The sequence below is a fragment of the Coregonus lavaretus genome (assembly GCF_964263955.1).
Source record: "Coregonus lavaretus genome assembly, contig: HAP1_SCAFFOLD_382, whole genome shotgun sequence".
Taxonomy (NCBI): Eukaryota; Metazoa; Chordata; class Actinopteri; order Salmoniformes; family Salmonidae; genus Coregonus; species Coregonus lavaretus.
In genome coordinates this window covers 358,011-378,937 of record NW_028163971.1, presented here as the reverse complement: position 1 = coordinate 378,937, position 20,927 = coordinate 358,011, and the positions used below count along the sequence as shown (strand labels likewise).

The window sequence follows — 20,927 nt, the reverse complement described above, 5'->3', positions numbered from 1 at the left end:
TGACAGATATAACCCAGCCTAGTGCTGACAGATATAACCCAGCCTAGTGCTGACAGATATAACCCAGCCTAGTGCTGACAGATATAACCCAGCCTAGTGCTGACAGATATAACCCAGCCTAGTGCTGACAGATATAACCCAGCCTAGTGCTGACAGATATAACCCAGCCTAGTGCTGACAGATAAAACCCAGCCTAGTGCTGACAGATAAAACCCAGCCTAGTGCTGACAGATATAACCCGGCCTAGTGCTGACAGATATAACCCGGCCTAGTGCTGACAGATATAATCCGGCCTAGTGCTGACAGATATAACCCGGCCTAGTGCTGACAGATATAACCCAGCCTAGTGCTGACAGATATAACCCAGCCTAGTGCTGACAGATATAACCCAGCCTAGTGCTGACAGATATAACCCAGCCTAGTGCTGACAGATATAACCCAGCCTAGTGCTGACAGATATAACCCAGCCTAGTGCTGACAGTTTACAGCCAACACTACTACATAATTATGTCTTAGAAGAAATAAAAATATATAAAAACGCAACATGCAACAATTTCAAAGAGTTAAAGTTCATATCAGGAAATCAGTCAATTGAAATAAATTCATTAGGCCCTAATATATGGATTTCACGTGACTGGGCAGGGATGCAGCCACGGGTGGGCCTGGGAGTGCATAGGCCCACCCACTGGGGAGCCAGGCCTAGACAATCGAATGAGTTTCTCCCCACAAAAGGGCTTTATTACGGGCATAAATAACCTTAACTCACAAGTTTTGAGAAACAGGTAAAATCATGAACGTTTCTATAACTCTAATCCCCTTGGAATGAGCGCAACCAAAACAAAACTCATCTCCAAAACGGCAAAAGGTAAATTGTGAGCCAGGGCTATACACTGGCTAAACACAAAACGTATTGACTGCCCACCCTTGAAAGATAATCAGCAACCAAGTTGTCCTTACCACGGACATGTCTGATTTCAAGGGGAAACTCCTGTAATATGAGACTCCAGCGAAGGAGTCGGCAGTTCGTGGACCCCGTCTTTTGCAGGAAAATGAGAGGGTTATATGATTGGTATAGACCACCAGAAGTGTAGTGACCGATACATAAGAGGGTTATATGATTGGTATAGACCACCAGAAGTGTAGTGACCGATACATGAGAGGGTTATATGATTGGTATAGACCACCAGAAGTGTAGTGACCGATACATAAGAGGGTTATGATTGGTATAGACCACCAGAAGTGTAGTGACCGATACATAAGAGGGTTATATGATTGGTATAGACCACCAGAAGTGTAGTGACCGATACATAAGAGGGTTATGATTGGTATAGACCACCAGAAGTGTAGTGACCGATACATAAGAGGGTTATATGATTGGTATAGACCACCAGAAGTGTAGTGACCGATACATAAGAGGGTTATGATTGGTATAGACCACCAGAAGTGTAGTGACCGATACATACGAGGGTTATGATTGGTATAGACCACCAGAAGTGTAGTGACCGATACATAAGAGGGTTATGATTGGTATAGACCACCAGAAGTGTAGTGACCGATACATAAGAGGGTTATATGATTGGTATAGACCACCAGAAGTGTAGTGACCGATACATAAGAGGGTTATATGATTGGTATAGACCACCAGAAGTGTAGTGACCGATACATGAGAGGGTTATATGATTGGTATAGACCACCAGAAGTGTAGTGACCGATACATAAGAGGGTTATGATTGGTATAGACCACCAGAAGTGTAGTGACCGATACATAAGAGGGTTATATGATTGGTATAGACCACCAGAAGTGTAGTGACCGATACATAAGAGGGTTATGATTGGTATAGACCACCAGAAGTGTAGTGACCGATACATAAGAGGGTTATGATTGGTATAGACCACCAGAAGTGTAGTGACCGATACATAAGAGGGTTATGATTGGTATAGACCACCAGAAGTGTAGTGACCGATACATAAGAGGGTTATGATTGGTATAGACCACCAGAAGTGTAGTGACCGATACATAAGCCTTGAAGTGCTGAAGAGCCAGAACCAAAGTGAGCATCTCCTTCTCGATAGTCAATCAAATGTTTTTGATACGAGGCCAATTTCTTTGAAAACTACCCCACAGGGGTAGTAACCTCCCGAGTGGCGCAGTGGTCTAAGGCACTGCATCACAGTGCTAGCTGTGCCACTAGAGATCCTGGTTCGAATCCAGGCTCTGCTGTAGCCGGCCGCAACCGGGAGACCAATGGGGCGGCGCACAATTGGCCCAGCGTCGTCCAGGGTAGGGGAGGGAATGGCCGGCAGGGAGGTAGCTCAGTTGGTAGAGCATGGCATTTGCAACGCCAGGGTTGTGGGTTCGATTCCCACGGGGGGCCAGTATGAAAATAAAAAAGAATAATGTACAGTGGGGAAAAAAAGTATTTAGTCAGCCACCAATTGTGCAAGTTCTCCCACTTAAAAAGATGAGAGAGGCCTGTAATTTTCATCATAGGTACACGTCAACTATAACAGACAAAATGAGAAATAAAAATCCAGAAAATCACATTGTAGGATTTTTTATTAATTTATTTGCAAATTATGGTGGAAAATAAGTATTTGGTCAATAACAAAAGTTTCTCAATACTTTGTTATATATACCTTTGTTGGCAATGACACAGGTCAAACGTTTTCTGTAAGTCTTCACAAGGTTTTCACACACTGTTGCTGGTATTTTGGCCCATTCCTCCATGCAGATCTCCTCTAGAGCAGTGATGTTTTGGGGCTGTCACTGGGTAACACGGACTTTCAACTCCCTCCAAAGATTTTCTATGGGGTTGAGATCTGGAGACTGGCTAGGCCACTCCAGGACCTTGAAATGCTTCTTACGAAGCCACTCCTTCGTTGCCCGGGCGGTGTGTTTGGGATCATTGTCATGCTGAAAGACCCAGCCACGTTTCATCTTCAATGCCCTTGCTGATGGAAGGAGGTTTTCACTCAAAATCTCACGATACATGGCCCCATTCATTCTTTCCTTTACACGGATCAGTTGTCCTGGTCCCTTTGCAGAAAAACAGCCCCAAAGCATGAAGTTTCCACCCCCATGCTTCACAGTAGGTATGGTGTTCTTTGGATGCAACTCAGCATTCTTTGTCCTCCAAACACGATGAGTTGAGTTTTTAACAAAAAGTTATATTTTGGTTTCATCTGACCATATGACATTCTCCCAATCCTCTTCTGGATCATCCAAATGCACTCTAGCAAACTTCAGACGGGCCTGGACATGTACTGGCTTAAGCAGGGGGACACGTCTGGCAATGCAGGATTTGAGTCCCTGGCGGCGTAGTGTGTTACCGATGGTAAGCTTTGTTACTTTGGTCCCAGCTCTCTGCAGGTCATTCACTAGGTCCCCCCGTGTGGTTCTGGGATTTTTGCTCACCGTTCTTGTGATCATTTTGACCCCACGGGGTGAGATCTTGCGTGGAGACCCAGATCGAGGGAGATTATCAGTGGTCTTGTATGTCTTCCATTTCCTAATAATTGCTCCCACAGTTGATTTCTTCAAACCAAGCTGCTTACCTATTGCAGATTCAGTCTTCCCAGCCTAGTGCAGGTCTACAATTTTGTTTCTGGTGTCCCTTGACAGCTCTTTGGTCTTGACCATAGTGGAGTTTGGAGTGTGACTGTTTGAGGTTGTGGACAGGTGTCTTTTATACTGATAACAAGTTCAAACAGGTGCCATTAATACAGGTAACGAGTGGAGGACAGAGGAGCCTCTTAAAGAAGACGTTACAGGTCTGTGAGAGCCAGAAATCTTGCTTGTTTGTAGGTGACCAAATACTTATTTTCCACCATAATTTGCAAATAAATTCATAAAAAATCCTACAATGTGATTTTCTGGAAAAAAAATTCTCAATGTCTGTCATAGTTGACGTGTACCTATGATGAAAATGACAGGCCTCTCTCATCTTTTTAAGTGGGAGAACTTGCACAATTGGTGGCTGACTAAATACTTTTTTTCCCCACTGTATGCACTAACTGTAAGTCGCTCTGGATAAGAGCGTCTGCTAAATGACGTAAAAAAGAAAAAAAAGAAAAAAGGGTGCTCAACATAGTTATCATCTTTCTGCAGGAGCTAAGCCCCGGTTCCTACATCGCTGGTATTGGTATACAAAGCAAATGGACTACGGAAATTCAGAGCAGCTAGCACCGGTGCAGAGACCAAAAGGGGTTTTGTCTTCTCAAAAGCCTCCTGACAGTCGGGGCTCCATAATTTCGTAACCCGAACGGGAGACGAAGGTAGGAAAACAAACCATCAGGACTGACAAAAGTATGCCAAAAAGACATCAAGGTTTTCTAGAATCTCTGAGTTACTCAGCTGTCCCACAGGCACAGGGTACATTGGGCTTTCCTCGTGCTTTTGAGGAAGACTATAGTCAATGGTGACAGCAGTGGCTACAGGCAGGACATCTCTACCGGTTTCCACCGACTTCTCCGCACCATCGTAGCAGGTGAAGTATGGTTTCAACCTGTGCTTCGGTGTGGCAATGTAATCCCAATTACCAACTTTTTACACTATGGCGTAAGGGCCTGAAAAGCGAGCTTGCAACGGTGACCTCAGAACGAGCAACAAAACCAAGACTGGGTCACCCACATCGAAAGTGCCTTTCGATGTATCAAACTTTCAGATTCTCACTGACAAACTCACAGGTGCGGTGCAATCTGTATCGAAAAGCGCTAACGTGCTCCAACAGATTTGTTTTTCTGTTTAAGGTGTAGCCCTGCAACAACCTCTCTCTCAGCAAGCTCAAAGGACCTCTGACATGATGTCCACATATGAGCTCATTCGGACTAAAACCGAGAGATTCCTGAACAACCTCCCGCGCTGCAAACAGCACAAGACCCCTTCATCCCAGTCCTTCTCAAACTCAAAGCAGTAAACTCTCAACATAGACTTCAAAGTCTGATGAAGTCTCTTAAGAGCACTTGAGACTCTGGGTGGTAGGCACTAGATTGGTAAATGGGTTACACCCAACTGTTGTAGCACTTGCTGGAAGTTCTTTTTTCATGAAATTCGAAACCTTGGTCCGATTGCACTACCTGCGGAAGTCCAAAAGTTGAAAATAATTTCACCAGAGCCGTGATTTTCCTCAGTGGAATGGCCACAGGGAAACAAGTGTCAGCGCACATGATGGTTAAGAGAAACTGGTTACCACTCTTTGCTTTGGGCCTAAATACAATCCACCAGAACCCTGCTGAAAGGTTCGTCAAAAGCAGGAATAGGCTATAAAGGTGCAACCAGTACAGCTTGGTTCGGTTTACCTGTCCGCTGGCAAATGCGACAGGATTTACAGCAAGACACAACATCCTGTTTCAGACCAGGCCAGAAGAAGTTACACAAGATACGGTCATACGTCTTGTTGAGCCCAAGATGGCCTGCCATACTACCATCGGGAGCCAACCGGTCATACGTCTTGTTGAGCACAAGATGGCCTGCCATACTACCATCGGGAGCCAACCGGTCATACGTCTTGTTGACCCCAAGATGGCCTGCCACACTACCATCGGGAGCCAACCGGTCATACGTCTTGTTGACCCCAAGATGGCCTGCCATACTACCATCGGGAGCCAACCGGTCATACGTCTTGTTGACCCCAAGATGGCCTGCCATACTACCATCGGGAGCCAACCGGTCATACGTCTCTCACAGTTGAAGTGTACCTATGATAAAAATTACAGACCTCTACATGCTTTGTAAGTAGGAAAACCTGCAAAATCGGCAGTGTATCACATACTTGTTCTCCCCATCTCTATCTCTATGGGGTGTCCTCTACCATATCTATCTCTATGGGGTGTCCTCTACCATATCTATCTCTATGGGGTGTCCTCTACCATATCTATCTCTATGGGGTGTCCTCTACCATATCTATCTCTATGGGGTGTCCTCTACCATATCTATCTCTATGGGGTGTCCTCTACCATATCTATCTCTATGGGGTGTCCTCTACCATATCTATCTCTATGGGGTGTCCTCTACCATATCTATCTCTATGGGGTGTCCTCTACCACCCATAGGACCCCTTTCATCATCCTCCCTCTCAGGAAGGATTTCCTCCTCCATCAAAGCATTATAGACTAACTATTTGACTACTGCTTTCAAATCAGCATGTGCAACTTTAAGGTCATAATGCTTTGCAATAATGAGCAGATTCGCCATCGTTTTCTTGCGCTGTAGAAATGTTGCTCAACATGAGCTCCTGAAGATTTCCGATTACATTTGCATTGATGTCAGAGTGATTAGAGGGACAATAGAGTGCTGAGTACCAGGCAGTTAGCAAGTTTGGTAGGCTACTAATGACCATCAGCAGCATCAGAGCTTGGAGAAGCCTAATTACCGTGAATAACCGGTCACGTGGAATTTGACTGTCTTCATGACTCGTAACCGCCAGCGCGGCGGTAATACAGTCACCGCAACAGCCCTATTTAAAATACACAGACTGTAGAGTTAACAACAGCCCTATTTAAAATACACAGACTGTAGAGTTACCAACAGCCCTATTTAAAATACACAGACTGTAGAGTTAACAGCAGCCCTATTTAAAATACACAGACTGTAGAGTTAACAGCAGCCCTATTTAAAATACACAGACTGTAGAGTTAACAACAGCCCTATTTAAAATACACAGACTGTAGATTTAACAGCAGCCCTATTTAAAATACACAGACTGTAGAGTTAACAACAGCCCTATTTAAAATACACAGACTGTAGAGTTAACAGCAGCCCTATTTAAAATACACAGACTGTAGAGTTAACAGCAGCCCTATTTAAAATACACAGACTGTAGAGTTAACAGCAGCCCTATTTAAAATACACAGACTGTAGAGTTAACAGCAGCCCTATTTAAAATACACAGACTGTAGAGTTAACAACAGCCCTATTTAAAATACACAGACTGTAGAGTTAACAACAGCCCTATTTAAAATACACAGACTGTAGAGTTAACAACAGCCCTATTTAAAATACACAGACTGTAGAGTTACCAACTGTTCTAGTTATAATACAGACTGTAGAGTTACCAACTGTTCTAGTTATAATACACAGACTGTAGAGTTAACAGCAGCCCTATTTAAAATACACAGACTGTAGAGTTAACAGCAGCCCTATTTAAAATACACAGACTGTAGAGTTACCAACAGCCCTATTTAAAATACACAGACTGTAGAGTTAACAGCAGCCCTATTTAAAATACACAGACTGTAGAGTTAACAACAGCCCTATTTAAAATACACAGACTGTAGAGTTACCAACTGTTCTAGTTATAATACAGACTGTAGAGTTACCAACTGTTCTAGTTATAATACACAGACTGTAGAGTTACCAACTGTTCTAGTTATAATACAGACTGTAGAGTTACCAACTGTTCTAGTTATAATACAGACTGTAGAGTTAACAACTGTTCTAGTTATAATACAGACTGTAGAGTTACCAACTGTTCTAGTTATAATACACAGACTGTAGAGTTACCAACTGTTCTAGTTATAATACACAGACTGTAGAGTTACCAACTGTTCTAGTTATAATACAGACTGTAGAGTTAACAACTGTTCTAGTTATAATACACAGACTGTAGAGTTAACAGCAGCCCTATTTAAAATACACAGACTGTAGAGTTAACAACAGCCCTATTTAAAATACACAGACTGTAGAGTTAACATCAGCCCTATTTAAAATACACAGACTGTAGAGTTAACAACAGCCCTATTTAAAATACACAGACTGTAGAGTTAACAGCAGCCCTATTTAAAATACACAGACTGTAGAGTTAACAACAGCCCTATTTAAAATACACAGACTGTAGAGTTACCAACAGCCCTATTTAAAATACACAGACTGTAGAGTTACCAACTGTTCTAGTTATAATACAGACTGTAGAGTTACCAACTGTTCTAGTTATAATACACAGACTGTAGAGTTAACAGCAGCCCTATTTAAAATACACAGACTGTAGAGTTAACAGCAGCCCTATTTAAAATACACAGACTGTAGAGTTACCAACAGCCCTATTTAAAATACACAGACTGTAGAGTTAACAGCAGCCCTATTTAAAATACACAGACTGTAGAGTTAACAACAGCCCTATTTAAAATACACAGACTGTAGAGTTACCAACTGTTCTAGTTATAATACAGACTGTAGAGTTACCAACTGTTCTAGTTATAATACAGACTGTAGAGTTACCAACTGTTCTAGTTATAATACAGACTGTAGAGTTACCAACTGTTCTAGTTATAATACACAGACTGTAGAGTTACCAACTGTTCTAGTTATAATACAGACTGTAGAGTTACCAACTGTTCTAGTTATAATACACAGACTGTAGAGTTACCAACTGTTCTAGTTATAATACACAGACTGTAGAGGTAACAACTGTTCTAGTTATAATACAGACTGTAGAGTTACCAACTGTTCTAGTTATAATACAGACTGTAGAGTTACCAACTGTTCTAGTTATAATACAGACTGTAGAGTTAACAACTGTTCTAGTTATAATACACAGACTGTAGAGTTACCAACTGTTCTAGTTATAATACAGACTGTAGAGTTACCAACTGTTCTAGTTATAATACAGACTGTAGAGTTACCAACTGTTCTAGTTATAATACACAGACTGTAGAGTTACCAACTGTTCTAGTTATAATACACAGACTGTAGAGTTACCAACTGTTCTAGTTATAATACAGACTGTAGAGTTAACAACTGTTCTAGTTATAATACACAGACTGTAGAGTTACCAACTGTTCTAGTTATAATACAGACTGTAGAGTTACCAACTGTTCTAGTTATAATACAGACTGTAGAGTTACCAACTGTTCTAGTTATAATACACAGACTGTAGAGTTACCAACTGTTCTAGTTATAATACAGACTGTAGAGTTACCAACTGTTCTAGTTATAATACACAGACTGTAGAGTTACCAACTGTTCTAGTTATAATACACAGACTGTAGAGGTAACAACTGTTCTAGTTATAATACAGACTGTAGAGTTACCAACTGTTCTAGTTATAATACAGACTGTAGAGTTACCAACTGTTCTAGTTATAATACAGACTGTAGAGTTAACAACTGTTCTAGTTATAATACACAGACTGTAGAGTTAACAGCAGCCCTATTTAAAATACACAGACTGTAGAGTTAACAACAGCCCTATTTAAAATACACAGACTGTAGAGTTAACAGCAGCCCTATTTAAAATACACAGACTGTAGAGTTAACAACAGCCCTATTTAAAATACACAGACTGTAGAGTTAACAGCAGCCCTATTTAAAATACACAGACTGTAGAGTTAACAACAGCCCTATTTAAAATACACAGACTGTAGAGTTACCAACAGCCCTATTTAAAATACACAGACTGTAGAGTTACCAACTGTTCTAGTTATAATACAGACTGTAGAGTTACCAACTGTTCTAGTTATAATACACAGACTGTAGAGTTAACAGCAGCCCTATTTAAAATACACAGACTGTAGAGTTAACAGCAGCCCTATTTAAAATACACAGACTGTAGAGTTACCAACAGCCCTATTTAAAATACACAGACTGTAGAGTTAACAGCAGCCCTATTTAAAATACACAGACTGTAGAGTTAACAACAGCCCTATTTAAAATACACAGACTGTAGAGTTACCAACTGTTCTAGTTATAATACAGACTGTAGAGTTACCAACTGTTCTAGTTATAATACAGACTGTAGAGTTACCAACTGTTCTAGTTATAATACAGACTGTAGAGTTACCAACTGTTCTAGTTATAATACAGACTGTAGAGTTACCAACTGTTCTAGTTATAATACACAGACTGTAGAGTTACCAACTGTTCTAGTTATAATACAGACTGTAGAGTTAACAACTGTTCTAGTTATAATACACAGACTGTAGAGTTACCAACTGTTCTAGTTATAATACAGACTGTAGAGTTACCAACTGTTCTAGTTATAATACAGACTGTAGAGTTACCAACTGTTCTAGTTATAATACACAGACTGTAGAGTTACCAACTGTTCTAGTTATAATACAGACTGTAGAGTTACCAACTGTTCTAGTTATAATACACAGACTGTAGAGTTACCAACTGTTCTAGTTATAATACACAGACTGTAGAGGTAACAACTGTTCTAGTTATAATACAGACTGTAGAGTTACCAACTGTTCTAGTTATAATACAGACTGTAGAGTTACCAACTGTTCTAGTTATAATACACAGACTGTAGAGTTACCAACTGTTCTAGTTATAATACACAGACTGTAGAGTTACCAACTGTTCTAGTTATAATACAGACTGTAGAGTTACCAACTGTTCTAGTTATAATACAGACTGTAGAGTTAACAACTGTTCTAGTTATAATAATATAATATAATGTTGTATCAATACCCATGATTAGTATTAATTATATATTATAAATACAATTTTCCCCCGTTTTCGTCCACTCCAAGACAACTTCAAACTTGGCCCATTTTTTTCCTTCATATTCTTTTAGCGTTCCATTTGCAATCATATCTTTTAAAATTTGACCGTTTGAGCCATTCTGCAAATGAGGGTGACTGCTCCTCTTCCCAATGCCTTAGGGTTAGGGTTAGGGTTAGGGTTATTTAAATTATTTTCCAATATTCTTCCAACTTAGGACACTTGACCAACATATGAATAAGCCCAGCATCATCTGATTTACATCTCCAACATTTGCTATTTAGAGGGAGTCCAGTAAGTTCTATTAAATTATATTCTACTGAACCATTTGTTTTTTAAACTCTGCACTTTTAAAAACAGTTTCTCCACACCTTTTTCCATTCAATTTCTTGTATAATAATCTTAAAATCTTTACCCCATTTCTCTCTTAAGGGAAGGTGTACTCCCCTTGTTATCTAGTGTAAGAATGTATACACCCTAGATGCCAGGTGGTTGTTGGAATGGATCCTTTATGAAACTTTCCAATTTGTTAAAATCATGTTTAAATGTAATTGTTCTATCTGCAGACTGGACTGCCTGTACAATCTGAATTATTCTAAAATGGTTGGTAAAGCCAGTCTTATCCTTCAGTTCATTCAGACCCATAATTTTACCATCTTTATACAAATCAGACATGATCTGTCACATGATCTCAGTATATATACACACCTGTTCTGAAAGGCCCCAGAGTCCGCAACACCACTAAGCAAGGGCCACCACCAAGCAAGCGGCACCATGAAGACCAAGGAGCTCTCCAAACAGGTCAGGGACAAAGTTGTGGAGAAGTACAGATCAGGGTTGGGTTATAAAAAAATATCTGGAACTTTAAACATCCCACGGAGCACCATTAAATCCATTATTAAAAAATGGAAAGAATATGGCACCACAACAAACCTGCCAAGAGAGGGCCGCCCACCAAAACTCACAGACCAGGCAAGGATGGCATTAATCAGAGAGGCAACAAAGAGACCAAAGATTTTACATTTTACATTTTTACATTTTAGTCATTTAGCAGACGCTCTTATCCAGAGCGACTTACAGTTAGTGAATACATTTATTTTTTTATTTTTTTTATACTGGCCCCCCGTGGGAATCGAACCCACAACCCTGGCGTTGCAAACGCCATGCTCTATCAACTGAGCTACATCCCTGCCGGCCATTCCCTCCCCTACCCTGGACGACGCTGGGCCAATTGTGCGCCGCCCATGAGTCTCCCGGTCGCGGCCGGCGGCGACAGAGCCTGGATACGAACCAGGATCTCTAGTGGCACAGTTAGCACTGCAATGCAGTGCCTTAGACCACTGCGCCACTCAGGAGATAACCCTGAAGGAGCTGCAAAGCTCCACAGCGGAGATTGGAGTATCTGTCCATAGGACCACTTTAAGCTGTACACTCCACAGAGCTGGATTTTACGGAAGAGTGGCCAGAAAAAAGCCATTGCTTAAAGAAAAAAATAAGCAAACACGTTTGGTGTTCGCCAAAAGGCATGTGGGAGACTCCCCAAACATATGGAAGAAGGTACTCTGGTCAGATGAGACTATAATTGAGCTTTTTGGCCATCAAGGAAAATGTCTGGCGCAAGTGCATGGTGGTGGCAGCATCATGCTGTGGGGATGTTTTTCATCGGCAGGGACTGGGAAACTGGTCAGAATTGAAGGAATGATGGATGGCACTAAATACAGGGAAATTCTTGAGGGAAACCTGTTTCAGTCTTCCAGAGATTTGAGAGCGATACGCCATCCCATCTGGTTTGGGCTTAGTGGGACTATAATTTGTTTTTCGACAGGACAATGACCCAACACACCTCCAGGCTGTGTAAGGGCTATTTTACCAAGAAGGAGAGTGATGGAGTGCTGCATCAGATGACCTGGCCTCCACAATCACCCAACCTCAAACAAATTGAGATGGTTTGGGATGAGTCGGACCGCAGAGTGAAGGAAAAGCAGCCAACAAGTGCTCAGCATATGTGGGAACTCCTTCAAGACTTTTGGAAAAGCATTCCAGGTGAAGATGGTTGAGAGAATGCCAAGAGTGTGCAAAGCTGTAATCAAGGCAAAGGGTGGCTATTTGAAGAATCTCAAATATAAAATATATTTTGATTTTTGTATCACTTTTTTGGTTACTACATGATTTCATATGTGTTATTTCATAGTGTTGATGTCTTCACTATTATTCTACAATGTAGAAAATAGTAAAAATAAGGAAAAACCCTTGAATGAGAAGGTGTTCTAAAACTTTTGACCGGTAGTGTAAAAAACTGTAAAAACACCAGGAAATCAGCTCCAAATTATTTTAATTTGGGAAATCTGTTCAAGTATTTCCTCGCATAATTGAGAGACACGTGATCATATACAAATGAAAGCAAGGTTTGAAACTATTAAGTTTTAGTCAAATATATATATTTGCGGTCAACAAAAGCGGGAGGACCATCCCACAAAGTCTGCTTTCAAGAAATTCACAATAGCTTCCAAGTTCTCTTCAATCATGAACTTAATATTTGATGATAGGAAAATACCAAGATATTTCAGACCTTCTGGGGCCCACACAAAAATTATCTCAGAAATGTGGTCTTCGGTACATAGATCATTTATCGGAGTAACCTCTGACTTTTTCCAGTTTATTCTGAAACCAGTATTCTCTGTATATGCATTGACCAACTTAAGTAGCCCCATAACTGACGTTTTAGGATTCCTAACAAAGAGCATGTCATCTGTGTACATTGCCAGTTTATGCTCATGCTTTCCAACCACAATACCTTTAATATTACTTTGTTGTCTTATGGCTTCTGCTAATGGTTCTAATGGTTCTAATGGTGCTAATGGTTCTAACGCTAAAACAAAGAGCAAGGGTGACCGCGGACATCCCTGCCTTGTGCCCCTCTCCAACGTAAAGAAAGGAGATATAAAACAATGTGTTATAACTGCTGCTCTGGGGCTATTGTATACCCATCTTATAAACAAAGGACCAAACCCAAATATTTCCATTGTATAGAATAAATATTTCCACTCTACTTGATCAAATGCACCATATTATAACATGTCCTTGCATTAACGATTTGAAATTAAACCGACCTGGTCAGTAAATGGATGAATAACTTTTCTGTTTGCTAATTATTTAGAAACGATCTTAAAATCAACATTCAGTGAAGCGATTGGTCAGTTACAGCACTGAGACAGCCTTCCCTGTGTCAGCAGTAGTTCCATTCCCAATACCGTGATTTAAAAATATATTATACAGTTTAAGCAGTATTGTTGAAAGTATAGTTACAAACTGCTTATACAATTCTGAGGTATAACCATCACTTCTCAGTGCCTTTCATTTTGGTAGCTCTAGAATGGCATCATGGATTTCCTGTATTGGGACTTAAGCTCATCGTGCAACTTTGATAACTTAACTTTGATAACTTAACTTCAGTACCAGAAGTCTTTGATTTATACAAATGTTGGTAGAAATTAAATAATTATTTGTTGATTTCAACTGGTTCAGTTAATACAGTACCAGAATAATTATTTATGGAAGGGATATAATTTATAATACAGTACCAGAATAATTATTTATGGAAGGGATATAGTTTATAATACAGTACCAGAATAATTATTTATGGAAGGGATATAGTTTATAATACAGTACCAGAAGAATTATTTATGGAAGGGATATAGTTTATAATACAGTACCAGAAGAATTATTTATGGAAGGGATATAGTTTATAATACAGTACCAGAATAATTCTTTATGGAAGGGATATAGTTTATAATACAGTACCAGAAGAATTATTTATGGAAGGGATATAGTTTATAATACAGTACCAGAAGAATTATTTATGGAAGGGATATAGTTTATAATACAGTACCAGAATAATTCTTTATGGAAGGGATATAGTTTATAATACAGTACCAGAATAATTCTTTATGGAAGGGATATAGTTTGACAGTGGGATATAGTTAAATTAATTCAGTTAAATTAATTAATTAGTTCATTAAAATGCAAATACATTTCTAACATTTTTGACACGCGTTTTTCTGGATTTTTTGTTGTTATTCTGTCTCTCACTGTTCAACTAAACCTACCATTAAAATTATAGACTGATCATTTCTTTGTCAGTGGGAAAACGTACAAAATCAGCAGGGGATCAAATACTTTTTTCCCTCACTGTAGTTAGTAAATAAATAGAAAGTAGCCTAGCCATTATTACAGAGTGAAAACAGGCCCAATGACCATGATTTATGACCCCCCAAAAAATATATACAGTGGGGGAAAAAAGTATTTAGTCAGCCACCAATTGTGCAAGTTCTCCCACTTAAAAAGATGAGAGAGGCCTGTAATTTTCATCATAGGTACACGTCAACTATGACAGACCAAAATGAGAAGAAAAAAAATCCAGAAAATCACATTGTAGGATTTTTAATGAATGTATTTGCAAATTATGGTAGAAAATAAGTATTTGGTCAATAACAAAAGTTTCTCAATACTTTATTATATACCCTTTGTTGGCAATGACACAGGTCAAACGTTTTCTGTAAGTCTTCACAAGGTTTTCACACACTGTTGCTGGTATTTTGGCACATTCCTCCATGCAGATCTCCTCTAGAGCAGTGATGTTTTGGGGCAGTCGCTGGGCAACACGGACTTTCAACTCCCTCCAAAGATTTTCTATGGGGTTGAGATCTGGAGACTGGCTAGGTGGTCTTGTATGTCTTCCATTATCAGTGGTCTTGTATGTCTTCCATTTCCTAATAATTGCTCCCACAGTTGATTTCTTCAAACCAAGCTGCTTATTTGGTCACCTACAAACAAGCAAGATTTCTGGCTCTCACAGACCTGTAACTTCTTCTTTAAGAGGCTCCTCTGTCCTCCACTCATTACCTGTATTAATGGCACCTGTTTGAACTTGTTATCAGTATAAAAGACACCTGTCCACAACCTCAAACAGTCACACTCCAAACTCCACTATGGCCAAGACCAAAGAGCTGTCAAAGGCTGGGAAGACTGAATCTGCAATAGGTAAGCAGCTTGGTTTGAAGAAATCAACTGTGGGAGCAATTATTAGGAAATGGAAGACATACAAGACCACTGATAATCTCCCTCGATCTGGGGCTCCACGCAAGATCTCACCCCGTGGGGTCAAAATGATCACAGAACGGTGAGCAAAAATCCCAGAACCACACGGGGGGACCTAGTGAATGACCTGCAGAGAGCTGGGACCAAAGTAACAAAGCCTACCATCAGTAAAACACTACGCCGCCAGGGACTCAAATCCTGCAGTGCCAGACGTGTCCCCCTGCTTAAGCCAGTACATGTCCAGGCCCGTCTGAAGTTTGCTAGAGTGCATTTGGATGATCCAGAAGAGGATTGGGAGAATGTCATATGGTCAGATGAAACCAAAATATAACTTTTTGGTAAAAACTCAACTCGTCGTGTTTGGAGGACAAAGAATGCTGAGATGCATCCAAAGAACACCAAACCTACTGTGAAGCATGGGGGTGGAAAAATCATGCTTGTTTTCTGCAAAGGGACCAGGATGACTGATCCGTGTAAAGGAAAGAATGAATGGGGCCATGTATCGTGAGATTTTGAGTGAAAACCTCCTTCCATCAGCAAGGGCATTGAAGATGAAACGTGGCTGGGTCTTTCAGCATGACAATGATCCCAAACACACCACCCGGGCAACGAAGGAGTGGCTTCGTAAGAAGCATTTCAAGGTCCTGGAGTGGCCTAGCCAGTCTCCAGATCTCAACCCCATAGAAAATCTTTGGAGGGAGTTGAAAGTCTGTGTTGCCCAGCGATAGCCCCAAAACATCACTGCTCTAGAGGAGATCTGCATGGAGGAATGGGCCAAAATAACAGCAACAGTGTGTGAAAACCTTGTGAAGACTTACAGAAAACGTTTGACCTGTGTCATTGCCAACAAAGGGTATATAACAAAGTATTGAGAAACTTTTGTTATTGACCAAATACTTATTTTCCACTATAATTGCATTAAAAATCCTACAATGTGATTTTCTGGAGAAAAAAAATCTCATTTTGTCTGTCATAGTTGACGTGTCCCTATGATGAAAATTACAGGCCTCTCATCTTTTTAAGTGGGAGAACTTGCACAATTGGTGGCTGACTAAATACTTTTTTTCCCCACTGTAAGTGGTGAGGGACTCCTGAGTCTTCTCAAGCTCAGTAACCTGAGCGCCCATGTCAGTTGCTGACATTTCCAAGTCTGTAACCCGTACTCCATGGGCTTTCACAACAAGTTCTGCAAAAGGTTCATTGAATTTACTTATTTAGTGCCGCTGCGACTGCTTTCGTTACAGCTACTCCTGCTCGGACATTGTAGATAAATCAGCCTTGTGCCTGGTGTTCGCAATGCACTCTGTTTGGAGCTGATTGTCACCTTGAGAAACAGCTACTAGCTACATGGGTTCCTTCTTTTACTTCTCTTATATATAAATATTAGGCCAGTGTTAAAATGAATATTTAAATATTAGGCCAGTGTTCATATTTAAATATTAGGCCAGTGTTCATATTTAAATATTAGGCCAGTGTTCATATTTAAATATTAGGCCAGTGTTCATATTTAAATATTAGGCCAGTGTTACATTTACATGTACATTTACGTCATTTAGCAGACGCTCTTATCCAGAGTGACTTACAGGAGCAATTAGGGTTAAGTGCCTTGCTTAAGGGCACATCGACAGATGTTTCACCTAGTCGGCTCGGGGATTAGAACCAGCGACCTTTCGGTTACTGGCACAACGCTCTTACCCACTAAGCTACCTGCCGCCCCGTGTTAATATGAATATTTAAATATTATGCCATTGTTAATATGAATATTTAAATATTAGGCCATTGTTAATATGAATATTTACATATTAGGCCAGTATTCATATTTAAATATTAGGCCAGTGTTCATATGAATATTTAAATATTAGGCCAGTGTTAGTTTTTGTAGCATTTTAAGCAAAAAAAAGGGAGATAATACTGAGTGATATTTCATCCATCACTCGGAACCAGAAACTCGAGCTACAATCTGTATTATAACTAGAACAGTTGTTAACTCTACAGTCTGTATTATAACTAGAACAGTTGTTACTGTAGTCCCCTGTAGCTCAGTTGGTAGAGCATGGCGCTTGCAACGCCAGGGTTGTGGGTTCGTTTCCCACGGGGGCCAGTATGATGCTAAATGACTAAAATGTACTGTCTGTGTATCATACGAACAGTTGTTAAGGTCTTCATAGGACAGATATAACCCTGAGTATTACTGTTAGACCAGTGTAGTGTTGTACTAACCTACTGCTAACCCTAAAGGGTTAGGGTTTGACACTTATCGGTTCAACAATCACTCAGCTACGTGCTTGAAAATAATTCCGCTCAGTGACGTCATCAGTCATAACGCACAACGAAGCCTCTATGCAGCACGAGCCGGACCCATCAACACGTTCCGTCAATTTCAATTCAATCCCTTCTCAGAGCTCTTCAGATGCACAACTTTCTTAGAAGTATTTTTTCTTCTCGATGAAGTTTGTTTCAGGCGAAAGATGACGTACCTTGTTCTGGAAACTCTAACAGGGTTCTGGAACCTCGAGCAGCAGCAGTATGCAGGGTTCTGGAACCTCTAGTAGGGTTCTGGAACCTCTAGCAGCAGCAGTATGCAGGGTTCTGGAACCTCTAGTAGGGTTCTGGAACCTCTAGCAGCAGCAGTATGCAGGGTTCTGGAACCTCTAGCAGGGTTCTGGAACCTCTAGCAGTATGCAGGGTTCCAACCGTGTCTGTGGAACATCTAGAGATGGTAGCCTCTATGAGTTACAGCCGAACAGACACTGTTGGATGTAGGGAAAAATAAATGTCAACTTTATAAATCAGACTTATAAAAGTTGTAGAAAGAGTTGGAAAAGTACTCCTCGCCCCATCGCCGCTTGCTCTGTCGGCCGTAGCTCCCGTTCCCAGGCTCACCCCACAGTTACAATATCCCGTTGGACCGGAGAGATGAGCAGCGACCGTACCTGGCTCAGGGCAGAGGGCTTGGCAGGGGTGAGGAGAGTCGGCTGCAGTCACGTTCCTGTTCCGCCCTGTACTAGCAGCTCTTCCATGGAGCCCCAGCCAAGACAGAGACAGGCATCAGTAGAGGGAGAGCAGGCTGGAGTTATCACACACATCAGCCCGTTGTTAGCTGGCCTGGGACTGACACTTCTCACAACACTAGCTAGCTACAGTAGCTAAACATTCTAGCTAGCTACCTAGCTAGTTAACTAACTAGCTACTTCTGCTTTCCGCGGCGGCCTCTGTCAGTCTTTCGGTCTTCACTCTTCTCCCCGTCTCTCTCTCTGCAGGAAAAAGAGGGGTAGCGTTCTGCTCTCACAATATCTTGCTACATGTTTATTTATCTTTAGCAAACTGTTGACAACTTGCATAAACCCGGAAGTTCCGCCTCCTTGGAGCCTGGTGTTTATGGCTCCCTGGCGATCCCTGCTGGCCAGATCAAAGTACTACTGTCGCCCTCCAGCAGGTGGCCTTTTTTCGTTGTTTCGCCCACCAAGTAAGGAGTTTTTTAATGAAGGTCAATGTGTCGAAATGTATCTTCCTAGTAACAGGAGTAGCAGTATTATTATTGTATTGGTGCATTCCTTCATACATATACCTGTTGTTGGCTTCAAATAAAGTGTCATCAATCAATCGTCTTTTAGTTTAACTAGTGATTTATTCATGATATTGTGTCAATTACAATTTCCACCAAGTGGGTTAACCCTATTGGCGCAATGCATAGGGTGTTTCCCTTTCACGGGTTTGCTTCCCTGCCTCGCCATTCGCTAAATTGGTGTCAGAAGTGGGATGGGGCCTGTGAGGCCATCGAAGAGGCATGTACACGTGGGGGACTTGGTGTAGAGGGGCGTTGGGACACGCTCTCCCATACGAGGGGGGGGTAATGTAGCGACTTTAACCCAACACCTAGCGACCTCGTCAAGAGGTTCGGACCTCTTGGTGTAACGGTTGGGGTGTTGGCCAAGTTGTGTGATTCTCCACATGTGAAATCATGTTTTTCTGTAAGGATCCCTATAATGCACATCCTACTCAGCCCCCTCACACTTTTGGCCGTGCGTTCAGATGGCCTCACAGCCACCATCCCACTTTACATTTACATTTTAGTCATTTAGCGACATACAGTTAGTGAGTGCATACATTTTATTATACTGGCCCCCCGTGGGAAATGAACCCACAACCCTGGCGTTGCAAGCGCCATGCTCTACCAACTGAGCTACACGGGGCCCACTTCTGACACCAATGTAGCGAACCATGGGTAGGGCAGTGAATCCGGGTCACAGACGTGAAAGGCAAACAGCCTATACATAGCGCCAATAGGTTTAACCCACTTGTTGGGAATTGTAACCTGGCTCATATAGCTACAACATCAAGCAGAGAAACTGCAGATAAAAAAGGTTTTCTTTTTCACGTTGTGGCTAAGAATACCCCTAACCCTAACCCTAACCATACCCCTAACCCTACCCCTAACCCTAACCCTAACCCTAACCCTAACCCTAACCATACCCCTAACCCTAACCCTAACCCTAACCCTACCCCTAACCCTAACCCTAACCCTAACCCCTAACCCTAACCCTACCCCTAACCCTAACCCTAACCCCTACCCCTAACCCTAACCCTAACCCTAACCCCTAACCCTAACCCTACCCCTAACCCTAACCCTAACCCTACCCCTAACCCTAACCATACCCCTAACCCTACCCCTAACCCTAACCATACCCCTAACCATACCCCTAACCCTAACTCTAACCCTAACCATACCCCTAACCCTAACCCTAACCCTAACCTAACCCTAACCCTAACCCTAACCCCTAACCCTACCCCTAACCCTAACCATACCCCTAACCCTACCCCTAACCCTAACCATACCCCTAACCCTACCCCTAACCCTAACCATACCCCTAACCCTACCCCTAACCCTAACCCTACCCCTAACCCTAACCCTAACCCTACCCCTAACCCTAACCCTACCCCTAACCCTAACCCTAACCCTACCCCTAACCCTAACCCTAACCCTACCCCTAACCCTAACCCTACCCCTAACCCTACCCCTAACCCTAACCCTAACCCTACCCCTAACCCTAACCCTAACCCTAACCCTAACCCTACCCCTAACCCTAACCCTACCCCTAACCCTAACCATACCCCTAACCCTAACCCTAACCCTCAGAATACCCCATAGCCGTGTGTTATTCATGATAGACCATATCAAAGGCTCTTGTGCTTTATTGCTTGTCAATCCAATTCATAATGGAATTCTCATATTTTATTGCATTCTCTATTTTTGTCCTAGAAATGGCAAGACAATCGAGACAACGCCAAAGAAGCAAGCTGGGGGAGTCTTTTGACCAGGGAATGGGGAAAAGGGGTCTGAGATGGTACAGCTGGGGGAGTCTTCTGACCAGGGAATGGGGAAAAGG

At 41.6% G+C, this 20,927-nt stretch overlaps 1 protein-coding gene across 2 annotated transcripts in view; it reads right to left on the bottom strand.

Annotated features, from left to right (window-relative positions):
- The window catches only part of LOC311117620 (TSC22 domain family protein 4-like), a 29,082-nt gene extending 10,216 nt beyond the window's left edge, over nucleotides 1–18,866 (bottom strand). Inside the window, exons 1-2 of one of the 2 annotated variants that reach the window (XM_084192553.1) lie at nucleotides 18,424–18,866; nucleotides 18,018–18,290 (exon numbers count right to left, since the gene is read on the bottom strand). The gene's annotated coding sequence lies outside the window, so the exon portion shown is untranslated. The remainder of the gene's footprint in view (nucleotides 1–18,017; nucleotides 18,291–18,423) is intronic. The other variant, XM_084192552.1, reaches the window with a different exon arrangement.
- Nucleotides 18,867–20,927: the final 2,061 nt, after the last annotated feature.